This window comes from Stegostoma tigrinum, chromosome 2 (genome assembly GCF_030684315.1).
Source record: "Stegostoma tigrinum isolate sSteTig4 chromosome 2, sSteTig4.hap1, whole genome shotgun sequence".
In the NCBI taxonomy this organism is placed as follows: domain Eukaryota; kingdom Metazoa; phylum Chordata; class Chondrichthyes; order Orectolobiformes; family Stegostomatidae; genus Stegostoma; species Stegostoma tigrinum.
In genome coordinates this window covers 119284314-119297915 of record NC_081355.1, presented here as the reverse complement: position 1 = coordinate 119297915, position 13602 = coordinate 119284314, and the positions used below count along the sequence as shown (strand labels likewise).

Below are 13602 nucleotides of genomic sequence, written 5' to 3'. Positions count from 1 at the left end.
GGAGAGGTTGGGTCTCATATTTCGCTTGGGAATCCTGCAGCCCAAGAGTATCAATGTGGACTTCACAAGCTTCAAAATCTCCCCTCGCCCAATCACATCCTAAAACCAGCCCAGCTAGTCCCCGCCTCCCTAACCATTTCTCCCACCTCAAGCCTGACCCCCATCTCCTACCCACTAACCTCATCCTGCCTCCTTGACCTGTCCGTCCTTCCTGGACCAAACTATCCCCTCCCTAACTCCCCACCTACATTCACCTTCACTGGCTCTAACCTTGGCTCTTTGGCCTGTCTGTCTCCTCTCACCCTCTCTTCTCCTTTATCCATCTTCTATCCGCCTCCCCCTGTCTCCCTCCTTATTTCAGAATCCCCGTCCCCTCCCCAGCTTCACACCATGTTATCTTGAGTAACATATCAGCCATGACTGAATAGCAGAGCCGACTCGATGGGCCAAATGGTCTAATTTTTGTTCCCATGTCTTATGGTCTTAAGATCCAAGGATACAAACCATCAGAGCCTGGTGACTTATTTGCCTTTTGCTTTCACTGTTCCAGAAAAAACATCAATATTGTAGGCAACTCACAATGTGCTCAAATAAATAGGATTTTTAAAACAGCAAACATCTTTTAGCACCATCCCCTAAGTTTAAAGCAGTATCTTCTTCTTCAGTCCACAGTCCCAAAATGAAGAAAGTTTTAAAATGCAGCCTGAACAACCACAAAAACCAAAAGAACTACAAATGCTGTAAATCAGAAACAAACAAATTGCTGGAAAGGTTCAGCAGGTCTGGTAACATCTGTGGAGAGAAAACAGAGTTAACATTTCTGGTAGAGTTCCCTTCCTCAGAACAACTGCGATATATTTGGCTACTGAATTCTGATGACAGCTCATCGGACCTGAAATGTTAATTCGGCTTTCTCTTCGCAAATGCTTCCAGACATGTTCATTTTTTCAGCAATTTCCATGTTTGTTTCTGATTTACAGCATTCTCAATTCTTTCCTTTATATTTGGCTGCTTATCAACAGCACTATTGCAGAAGGTTTGACTTCCCCCTAACTTGGCACTAGCCTAGATATCAAGGTGTAGAGCTGCATAAACACAGCAGGCCAAGCAGCATCATAGGAGCAGGAAAGCTGATGTTTCAGGCCAAGATCCTTCTTCAGAATTGGGGAAGGGGAAGGGGGTTCTGACATAAATAGGGAGAGAGGGGGAGGCAGATAGAGGAGAGTTGCAGTGAGAGAGAGATCCACTGAGGTTTTCCAGAGGGAGGAGGGTAACTTCTTCAGGGTAGGCATCCATAGAAGAGGCTTCGCAGTGCAGTTAAGGTTGTTTCAGAGACAGTAGGAACTGCTGATGCCGAAGAATCCGAGATAACAAGGTGTAGAGCAGGATGAACACAGCAGGCCAAGCAGCATCATAGGAGCAAAGATGACGTTTCGTGCCTAGACCTTTCTTCCCAGACCCGAAGTGTCAGCTTTGCCGCTCCTCTGATGCTGCCAGGCCTACTGTGTTCATCCAGCTCCACACCTGGTTATCTCCGACTCCAGCATCGGTAGTTCCCACTATCTCTTCGGACTAGACGACCTTGGGATACCGGGAATTCCCATCACACCAATCATTACATCATTGTGGTTAACGTTTTTCAAGTAATGAGGACCGTTGCAAAATCCAAACATACTTGTATTGATTTGGTTATTGATACTTGCCCTGATATTTCTGGGCTCACGTCTCTTGCCACCCAGACTGAATAATCAAAACGCATCTAGTTGATAGTTTAACGTATTCGTCTCTTCATCTTAGTTCATATATCAGTTATTGCAAAAAAAAGTCTGACCGTGGTGGCCAAAAATACTTCATAAGACAACCAACGAACAGAAACATTCGCAACAAGGGTAGCATTCATCCCCGTGAACCTTTACTGTCAGTTTAATAATACTCAAAATGAAAACGAAGTGCTGGAGAAACTCAGCGTGGTCCGGTAGCAGCTGTGGAGAAAAAGATTTCGAGTCCAGTGACACTTCGTCAGTGTTTAATGTGACTCTCCTGGCTTACAATGGAGGCGGGAATGAACGGGGCATCATTAACCGACACCAACACCTCCAAAGGCCACGCCACCTGCGGCCCCACGACGGGGAAACAGACAAGGCGATAGTAAACAAATCGAGAGTCAGTCAGTCAACCAACCGATCACGGATTGGTAGCCGACTGTACGGACACCGAGCGGGACAAGCGAGCCCAGACACCCACCTGCCTTCAGACAGCGATGCCAGGCGCCAGGCCTCAGGCCCCGTGAACGGACGGTTGCCAGGCGACAGGAAAACGCCGCGCGAGCCCGCGCGTGTAAACGGCTAGTGCCGCGCGCACAGAGCGAGCGTGGCGAAATCTGGCATTGCATCCTGTTTAAAGGCAAGAGATTCACCCGGCTGGAGGCAACTTCGGTGGGTGAGGTTGCTGAATTTTCCCATTTAAACCCTTCGAGCCGCACGTTTTTGAGAGGTACATTTGGCACTAAAACTGAAGCCTTGGCGATGGATTACGTTGTATCTGTTCTATCAGATAAATTCCTTTTCGTCCTGAAGATGGCTAACGAAATATAGGCTACAATTTAATTCCACTCGCTGACATCCCTGTCAATAATGCATCGTTGCCTTATAACCTACCTGAATCTACATCTCACCCCTTGGGCATTTTCTCTCAATCTGCTATTTAAAAATAAATATCTTGACTTATCTTCTACAAGGCCAAATCTTACAAGAGTTTTAAAACTATTTAAGATTCAAGAATGTTGACAGTTGTTGGACACAAGACTGTGCATGAAAAAATTCTAAGGACAATAACTGTGAGGTTGTAACTGTCACAAAATGAGCCGTGGATGCTGTAAATCAGGAACAAAAACAAAGCTGTGCTCCTAAGATAACAAAGTGTGGAGCTGGATGAACACAGCAGGCCAAGCAGCATCTTAGGAGCACAAAAGCTGACGTTTCGGGCCTAGACCCTTCATCAGAAAAGGGGGATGGGGAGAGGGTTCTGAAATAAATAGAGAGAGACGGGGAGGTGCACCGTGCTCCTAAGATGCTGCTTGGCCTGCTGTGTTCATCCAGCTCCACACTTTGTTATCTCGGATTCTCCAGCATCTGCAGTTCCCAGTATCTCTCACAAAAACAAAGTTGCTGGATAAAGCTTAGCAATTCTGGCAGCATTTGTGAAGGAACAAACAGAGTTAACCTTTCAAATCCAGTGACCCTTCCTCCAAAGTGATGGTTGCTGAGAAAATGTCAGTTTAGATGCAGAAAGAAGGGAGGGTGATAAGGTAGGGAGTAAACAATAGGATAAAGCCTAAAGAGAGTGAAGAGCGGGTGGACAGACAAAGATTTGATAACAATCAGGCTGGGAGGGTGAACAGTTGTTAATGGGGATTATTAGTGACCAACAACAGGTGATGTGTAATGGCAGGCTACGTGATAACGCTGATGAAGGGTCTAGGCCCGAAACATCAGTTTTTTTGCTCCTAAGATTCTGCTTGGCCTGCTGTGTTCATCCAGCTCCACACTTTGCTATATGTGATAACAAGGCCTGGTGTGTGGAGTAGGGGGCTGGGACTCCTCCCTTCCCTTCTTCAACATTTTTCTTTCCATTTCTGGGGATAGACAGGCCACTAATATCCACTACAAACCCACTGAGTCCCGCATCTACCTAGGCTATACATCCTCACACTCCACTTCCTGTAAAGACTCCATCCCATTCTCTCAGTTCCTCAATCTCCATTTTAGATGTTCAGAGGAGGCCAACTTCATCAAGAGAGCCTCTGAAATGTTCACTTTCTTCCTCAACTGAGGATTCCGCAGCTCCATTGTCAACACATCTCTCAATCAGGTCCAAACTATCTCCCACACTTCCACCCTCACCCCTTCTCTCCCTTCGTGCAACAGTAGTTGTGTTCCCCTTTTCCTTACCTACCATCCCAACAGCAACCACATCCAGAAGATCATTAGACACCATTTCCACCATACCACTATTCCAAAATGCCACCGTCAAACACATATTCCCCTCTCCTCCCTGGTCTGCCCTCCACAGGAACTGTTCCCTCAGTGATACCCTAGACCATACTTTCTTAACACCCCACAACCCTACAGCACATTCACCTCTAACCAGTAAAGGTCCAACAACTGCCCATTTACCTCCTTCCTCCCTAGCATCCAAGCACGCAAACATACCTTCCAGGTGAAGCAAAACTTCACCTGCACTTCCTAGAATCTAGTCTACTGTATTCGCTGTTCACAATTTGGTCTCCTTTACATTGGGGAAACGAAGTGTGGTCTGGATGACTGCTTTGCAGAATATCTACATTCTACTCACAAAAAAGACCCTGAACTACCTGTTGCCTGCCACTTTAACATACCACCCTGTTCCCTGGCCAACATCTATCTCTGGCTTGCTGCAGAGTTCCAGCAAAGCTTAAAGCAAGCTGGAGGAACAACACCTGATTTTCCACTTGGGGACCCTGCAGCTGTCCAGACTTAATATCAAGTTCAATTATATTAGGGCCTAAACTTTTTCATGTCGCAGGCCCCTATCTCACACACCAGGCCTTGTTATCACGTAACCATTACAAACCACCTGTTGTTAGTCACTGGTAGTCCCCATTAACAACTATTCACTGTCCCAGCCTAATCGTTGTCAATTCTTTGTCTGTCCAACTGCGCTTCTCTCTCTTTAGGCTGTATCCAATCGTTTACTCCCTACCACATTTCCCTCCCTTTTTTCCGTGTATAACTGATGTTTTCCCAGTCGCCATCAGTTCTGAGCAAGGGCCATTGGACCCAAAATGTTAACTCTGTTTTTTCCTCTGAAAAGAATAGCTGTTTTAATGCAAACTAATTTAGTTGGTTCTTGTCACTTTGGTCATCCTAACTAAAGAAAAAGTGTTCAATTTTACAGTCCTTCTTGTTAAGTGCTCCACCATGGGCCAGCCATGAGTCCCATCCACTGTGTTGCCCCTGCTGGAACAAAGTCACCGCTCTTGGGCACTGTCTCGCCTCCACTGATGCCCCTGCCATTATGAGTCCTCATTAGACATAGCCAATACAGACACCACTGATACTACACTGGCCATGAATCCACTTCAGCCTACCCTACCTTGCCAATGCATCTGCTGCCAATGCCACGAGGTCTTGTCATGGGGCCAACCTTCCCTCTGCCACTACTTCTATGAATCTGCAGCTGGATGCAGATGCCATTGGGAACCCAAAATCGCTTCCATTGCAGCAGGCATGAGTCATCGTTGGGACCGGCTCATTATTGCCGAAGTTGTGGGCCCACTTGCTGGCTGCCACAAGTCCATACTGTGTTCAGTTGCCCCCAACCATGCTGATGCCAAGACTGAGCTCTTCAATAAGAGCCGAGTAAAAGAACAAACAAAGAACAAGAAATGATTAAAAAGAAGAGAGATGTAAAGAAAAGCAGATAAAGTGTGGCGATCCTTGGGCTCAGGACCCTACTCTGTCACCTATTTCTTCTTATCTTAGTCCTAAATAGTAATCCTCTTACTTTCGTACTTGAGTCCCCAGGTTCTAGACTCCCCTACCAGGAGAGACATTTTATCTCCACCTACCTTGACTGTCTCTAAGTATGTTTGAGTTTCAGCTCAATCAATTCTCATTCTGTGAAATAAAGGCAGAGATAATAGGAACTGCAGATGCTGGAGATTCCAAGATAACAAGGTGTGGAGCTTGATGAACACAGCAGGCCATCTTAGGACCAGGAAAGCTGACATTTTGGGCCTAGACCCTTCGTCGGATATAGGCAGAGTTTGCCCAATCGTTCTTCATAGACAGTCCCACCATCCCAGCAACAGCGTAGAAAAGTATAGCATGGGAACAGGCCTTTCAACCCACAATGTCTGTCCTGACTATGATGACATTCTAAACCAATCCCATCTGCCTGCATAGATCCATATCCCTCTATTCCTGTATATATCTGTCTAAATGCCTCTTAAACATTGCTATCATATTTGCCTGTATCAACTCGCCTGACATTTTCCAGGCACCTACCAGTCTGTGTGTAAAAGTGCCTAACATATTTCCTTAAAACTTTCTCCCTTCACCTTAAACCTATATACCTCAGTATTTGCTATTTCCATCCTGCATAAAAGACTCTGACTATCCACCCTAATGATGCCTCTCATAATTTTTTACTCTTCTGAAAGATTGTCCATCATCCTCTGACATTGTGGTCAGTCCAAGTTTATTTTAAGATAACAAGGTATAAAGCTGGATGAACACAGCAGGCCAAGCAGCATCAGAGGAGCAGGAAAGCTGACATTTCAGACCGAGACCCTTCTTCCCATTCATCCAGCTCTACACCTTGTTATCTCAGATTCTCCAGCATCTGCAGTTCCTTCTATCTCTGAAACAAGTTTATTTAACTTCTCTTTATAGTTAATACACTCCAATCCAGGCAATATCTTAGTTAACAAAGTGTGAAGCTCTGATGAAGAGGCTAGGCCCGAAGCGTCAGCTTTTGTGCTCCTGAGATGCTGCTGGGTCTGCTGTGTTCATCCAGCTTCACACTTGTTATCTTGGATTCTCCAGCATCTGCAGTTCCCATTATCACCAATATCTTGGTTAACCTCTTTTGCACCGTCTCCAAAGCCTCTACATCCTTCCTATCATGTGGCAAACAGAACTGCGCATGATACTACAAATGTGGTCTAACTCAGGTTTTATACCATTGTGACGTGACCTTGCCAACTTTTTGTACTCAATGCCCATACCAATGAAGACAAGCAAACCATAAGTCTTCTTTACCACTTTATCCACCAGTATTACCACTTTCAGGGAACTTTAGTCTTGCACCCCAAGATCTCTCTGTATATCAGTCCTTCTAAGGATCCTTCCCTTTACTGTCCACATTCTCCTTGCATTTGACCTCCCAAAGTGCATCACTTGTTAAGATCTATCTGCCATTTCTCCACTGATATATATCCTACTGCATCCTTTGATAACCTTCTTCACTATCCACAAAATCGGCAATTTTCATGTTGTATGCAAACTTACAAATCAGACCACTGACATTTTCATCCAAATCATTTATACATATAAATCACAAACAACATAGGTCCCAGCACTAATCCTTATGGAATACTACTTGTCACAGACCTCCAGTCTATAAAACACCATATCTACAACTAACCTCGTGTCTCAATGATCAAACCAATTTTGTATCCAATTTAACAATTCACCATGGATTACATATGACTTAATCTTCTGGATCAGCTTACCATGACATCTGTTGTCAAATCTTTAGTAAAGTCAATGCAGACAACATCCATTTCTCACCAATCGTTTTCAAATTTCCTCAAAAAACTCCATCAGATTGCTGAGACAAGACCTCAACAACACAAATTCATGCTGACTATCCCTAATAAGTCCATTCTTTTCCTATAATTTTCTCCTATAATTTTGCTTCTGCTGATGAAGGGCTCACCGGCCTATAGTTTGCCAGATTACCCCTGTTCACTTCTTAAGGCACAACATTGGCTATACTCCAGTAACGAAAACAAAGTTGCTAGAAAAGCTCAGCAGGCCTGGCAGCATCTGTGGAGGAGAAAACAGAGTTAATGTTTCGGGTCCAGTGACCCTTCCCCAGAACAATATTGTCCAGTACTCTGGGATCTCACTTGTGGATAAAGAGGATGCAAAGATCACTGTCAAGCCCTAGTAGTTTCCTCCCTTGCCTCCTTCAGTATCCTGGGATATATCCCATTAGGCCCTCAACACTTACCTCTCTTAATATTTTGTCATGATACCCAACGCCTCCTCCTTAATATCAACATGCCCGAGAATATCAAAATCCTTCAGAATATCCTGTGCCCATTCAGAGACGTCCTGCACCCAGGCACCAGGGAGTCTACACAACATTCTGGAGTCTTGCTTGTGGCCTCAGAAATGCCTATCTGTGCTCCTGACAAGATCACTTCTGCTCACCCACACTTCACCCCTCCTCTGTACAACAAGCCAGTCCTGGTGCCACTGACCTGATTGGTGCTTTCCTCTGAGAGGCCATCACCTCCAACAGCATCCAAAACAGTATACCTGTTTGTGAGGGGATGTATATCTTGCTTGCTCATGCTTACTAGTCTTCCTGTTGGTCACCACCTTTCTCTGTCTGTGTAGCCCTTAACAAGTGTTGTGACCAGCTCACTAAATATGCGATCTATGACATTCTCAGCCTTAAGGATGCTCCACAGTGAGTTCATCTGCAATTCCAGGTGTTCAACATGGCAAATCAGGGGTTACAGTTGAACATACTTTAAATGTAGTTGCCATGGACAGTTGAAGTGTTCACAATTTCCCATATATTGCAAGACGAAAAGCAGGTAACGAAAGACCAGTTAGCTTAACTTCGGTAGTGGGGAAAATGCTTCCATCTATCATTAAAGGAAGAAATAGCAAGACATCTGGATATAAATTGTCCCATTGGGAACAACCAGCATGGGTTCAAGAAGGGTAGGTTATGTTTAACTAGCCTGGTGGAATTTTTTGGTGCACAATGGGGAACCTGTGAATGTGGTGTATCTGGATTTCCAGAAGGCATTTGACAAGGTGCCACACCAAAGGCTGGTTCTTAAGATAAAGTTGCACGGTATTACAGGTAATGTATCGGCATGGATAGAGGATTGGTTAACGAGTTGAAAGCAAAGAATAGGGGTAAATGGGTGTTTTTCTGTTTGGCGGTCAGTGGCTAGTGGTGTGCCTCAGGGATCAGTGTTGGGACCATGGGACCATAAGACCATAAGACATAGGAGTGGAACTAAGGCCATTCGGCCCATCAAGTCCACTCTGCCATTTAAATCATGGTTGATGGGCATTTCAACTCCACTTCCCTGCACTCTCCCCGTAGCCCTTGATTCCTTCTGTGATCAAGAATTTGTCGGTCTGCCTTGAAGGCATCCAACGTCCCGGCCTCCACTGCACTCCGTGGCAATGAATTCCACAAGCCCACCACTCTCTGGCTGAAGAAATGTCATCTCATTTCAGTTTTAAATTTACCCCCTCTAATTTTAAGGCTGTGCCCATGGGTCCCAGTCTCCCCACCTAATGGAAACAACTTCCTAGTGTCCACCCCTTCTAAACCATACATTATCTTGTAAGTTTCTATTAGATCTCCCCTCAACATTCTAAACTCTAACGAATACGATCCCAGGATCCTTAGCCGTTCATCATACGTTAAACCTACCATTCCAGGGATCATCCGTGTGAATCTCCACTGAACACGCTCCAGGGCAAGTATGTTCTTCCTGAGGTATGGGGCCCAAAATTGGACACAGTATTCTAAATGGGGCCTAACTAGAGCCTTATAAAGCCTCAGGAGCACATCACTGCTTTTATATTCCAACCCTCTTGAGATAAACAACATTACATTTGCTTTCTTAATTATGGACTCTACCTGCAAGTTAACCTTTAGAAAATCCTGGACCAACACTCCCAGATTGCTTTGCACTTCTGATTTGCGAATTTTCTCACCATTTAGAAAATAGTCAATGCCTGTATTCTTTTTTCCAAAGTGCAAAGCTTCACATTTACTCAAATTGAATTTCATCAGCCATTTCCTGGACCACTCTCCGAAACTGTCTAAATCTTTCTGCAGCTTCCCCACCTCCTCAGTACTACCTGCCTGTCCACCTAAATTGTTTACAATTTACATAAATGATTTGGAGTTGGGGACTAAGTGTGGTGAATCAAAATTTGCAGATGACAATAAGGTGAGTGGTACTGCAAAGTGTGCAGAAAAGACAAAGTCTGCAGAGGGATATAGATAGGGCAAAGGCCTGGCAGATGGAGTACAATGTTGATCAGTGTGAGTTCATCCATTTTGGTAGGAATAACAGCGAAATGGACTATGTTTTAAATGGTAAAAAATTGCAGCACGCTGCTGTGCAGAGGGGCTTGGGTGTCCTCGTGCATGAATCGTTAAAAGTAGGATTGCAGGTGCAGCAGGTAATTAAAAAGGCAAATGGAATTTTGTCTGCCATTGCTCGAGGGATGGAGTTTAAAGACAGGGGGGCTATGCTGCAGCTGTATAGGGTCCTGATGAGGCCACACCTGGAGTACTGTGTGCAGTTTTGGTCTCCTTACTTGAGAAGAGATATACTAGCACTGGAGGGGATGCAGAGGAGATTCACTCAGTTGATTCCAGAGTTGAGAGGGTTGGATTATGAGGACAGACTGATTAGACTGGGATTATACTCATTAGAATTCAGAAGAATGAGGGGAGATCTTATAGAAACATATAAGATTATGAAGGGAATAGATAAGGTGGAGGCAGGGAGGTTGTTTCTGCTAGCAGGTGAAACTAGGACTAGAGGGCATTGCCTCAGAATAAAGGGAAGCAGATGTAAGACTGAGGTCAAGCAGAACTTCTTCACCCAAAGAGTTGTGAATCTGTGGAATTCCCTGCTCAGTGAAGCGGTTGAAGCTACCTCACTGAATGTTTTTTGGACAAGGCTGGATAAATTTTTGAACAGTAAAGGAATGAAGAGTTATGGTGAGTGGGCGGATAAGTGGAGCTGGGTCTCAAAAAGATCAGCTACGATCTTATGAAATGGCAGGCGGGCTCGTGGGGCCAGATGGTCTACTCCTGCTCCTAGTTCTTATGTTCTTATGTCTCACTCTCACTCTGTTGCTGGCAGACTACAATTACAAAAAGTGATCATAGTTCTTTAAGTTTTAAGATAGTTGTGGATAAGGATAAGACTGGTCATTGGATGTTAGTGCTAAATTGGGGGAAGGCTAATTGCAACAGTATTAGGCAGGAACTGGAGAAATTAGACTGGCACTGACTGAGGATGTATCCACATCTGATGTTTGGGAGTCTTTTAAAGGCCAGTAAGTCAGACTTCAGGAACAGCATGTTCCTGTGAGGATGAAAGATATTGAGATCAAAATTTGGGAATGCTGGATGATGAGATATTGAAAGTTTAGTCAAAAAGAAAAAGAAGGCATAACGAAGGTTTAGGAAACTAAACTGCAGGCAAGTTCCTTGACAAATATGATGGAAACAGAAAAGAACTTAAACAAGGAATTAGGAAGGCTTAAAGGGGTTATGAAATGTACTTGGCAAGTAGGACTAAGGGGAATCCCAAGGCATTTTATACATATATTAGGAACAAGAATGTAGATAGGGAAAGGGTAGGTCCACTCAAGGGCAAAGGAGGTAATTTAGGCATGGAACGAGAGGAAGTGGGTGAGGTCCTTAATGAGTACTTTGCATTGGTATTCACAAAGGAGAAGGTTATGGTAGATGGTGAGTATTGGGAGGAATATGCTGATATAACAGGACATATTGAGATTAAAAAAAATCAAAGTGGTCTTTCACATCCCTGCTCCCGACATGGCCTCCTCTACATCGGCGAGACCAAGTGGAAGCTCGGGGACTACTTTGGAGAGCATCTGCACTCTTGTTCGTGACAAACAACACCTCCCAGTCACGAACCATTACAACTCCCCCTCGCACTTCCTGGGTGACCTGTCTAGCTTGAGCCTCCTCCAGTGTCACACTGATGCCACCCACAAACTGGAGGAGCAGCACCTCATATTCCACCTTGGGAGCCAACAGCCCAATGGCCTAAATGTGGATTTTACCAGTTTCAAAATCTCCCCATTCCCAGCCTCATCCCATGACCAACCCTCCTTCTCATTCCCACCTCCTCGACCTGACACAACCTGTCAATCTTCTCTCCCACCTATCCACTCCTCCCACTTCATTGACCAATCCCCACCACTACCGATCTGCACCCACCCATCACCATCCTACCTAGCTTCCCCAACCCCACCCTTCCTCTAATTACTTCAGAGCTCCCTTCCCCCTCCTCATTTCTGAAGAAGGGTCCCGACCCGAAACATCAACTTTCCTGCTCCTCTGATGCTGGCTGGCCTGCTGTGTTCCTCCAATTTCACACTGCGTTATCTCTGACTCCAGCTTCTGCAGTTCTTACTATCTACAGGATAAAGTGATGAGTGTTTTGAAAAGCATCAAGATAGACAAGTCCCGAGGACTTCCTGGAATCTATCCCAGAATGCTGGTGGAAGCAGGTGAAGAAATTGCTGGGGCCTTGTGCACAATCTTTGTAGCCCTTTTAGCGATGAGAAAGATTCCAGAGGACGAGAATAACTAAGGTTGTTACTTTGTTTAAGGAAGGCAACAGGATAATCTGGGAAATTACAGGCTCTTGAGCCTTATGCCAATAGTAGGGAAATTATTGAAGAATATTCTTAGGGGTAAGATTTACTCACATTTGGAAAAATATATACATATTAGAGATAGGCAGCAAAGCTTTAGTGGTGTCTCACAAACTTGATTTTGATTTTTGAGGAAGTGGTCAAAATGATTGAGGGCAGGGCAGTCGATATGGATTTTGACATGGACTGCTTCAGTATCTTAGGAGTCACAGATGGAGCTGAATATTAGGTAAACATTAGCAAACATCCCCACTTCTGACATGATGATTAAGGGAATATTATTGATGAAGCAACTGAAGAAAATTGGGCCGCAGCCCCTACCCTGAGGAAATCTGGCAGAATGTCCTGGAGCTGGAGATGACTGACCTCTTTTACCCACAACTATCTTCCCATGCACCAGGTGTTATTGACCAGGCCAAACCCTGTCAAAATATATTAATAATATAGCCTGAACCTTAACGTTTTCTTCTTTTAAAGGAAAATGTTGCACTCCAGATGCAATTTGATTGGTCAACAAACTCAATGTTAAGCAAAACACACTTCATTAATACACCAAAGTTAAAATGCAACAAAAGAAAAGAAAGTGGAATAATTTAACCCTATTGGAAAACTTAACAAAATAACAGATTATTTAACTATTAAACAATAACTGTTCCAAATTAGTAACATCCTATGAACACCCCATTGACAAAGGCAAGTTCAGGAAAATATATTGTATGTTTTACTCGTTTTGTGGGATGTGGGCAGTGCTGGCTGGTCAGCATTTCTTGTTCATCCCTAGTTGCCCTTGAGAAGGTGGTGGTGAGCTGCCTTCTTGAACTGTTGCATTCCTCCTGCTGTCGGTTGACCCACAATGCTATTAGGGAAGGAATTCCAGGATTTTGACCCACCGACAATAAAGGATCGGCAACATATTTCCAAGTCAGGATGGAGAGTGTCATGGGGAGAATTTGGAGGTGGTGGTGTTCCCATATGTCTGCTGCCCTTGTCCTTCTAGATGGAAGTGGACATGAGGTTGGAAGGTACTGTCTGAGGATCTTTGGTAAATTTCTGCAGTGCATCTTGTAGATAGTATACACTGCTGCTACTGAGGGTCAGTGGTAGAGGGAACGGATGTTTGTGGATAAGGTGCCAATCAACCGGGCTGCTTTGTCCTGGATAGTGTCAAGCTTTTTGAGTGTTGTTGGGGCTGCACTCATCCAGGCAAGTGGGGACTATTCCATCACACTCCTAACTTGTGCTTTGCAGCTGGTGGACAGGCTTTGAGGAGTCAGGAGGTGAGTTACTTGCCACAGTATTCCTAAGTTCTGGCCTGCACTTATAGCCACTGCATTAATGTGGTGAGTCCAGTTGAGTTTCTGGTCAA

At 44.6% G+C, this 13602-nt stretch overlaps 1 protein-coding gene across 3 annotated transcripts in view; it reads right to left on the bottom strand.

Moving 5' to 3' along the window:
• armc3 (armadillo repeat containing 3) overlaps window positions 1-2323 on the bottom strand; it is a 163766-nt gene extending 161443 nt beyond the window's left edge. For all 3 annotated transcript variants that reach the window (XM_048561212.1, XM_048561218.1, XM_059641959.1), the window contains exon 1: window positions 2245-2323. The gene's annotated coding sequence lies outside the window, so the exon portion shown is untranslated. The remainder of the gene's footprint in view (window positions 1-2244) is intronic.
• Between the last annotated feature and the right edge of the window lie 11279 nt (window positions 2324-13602).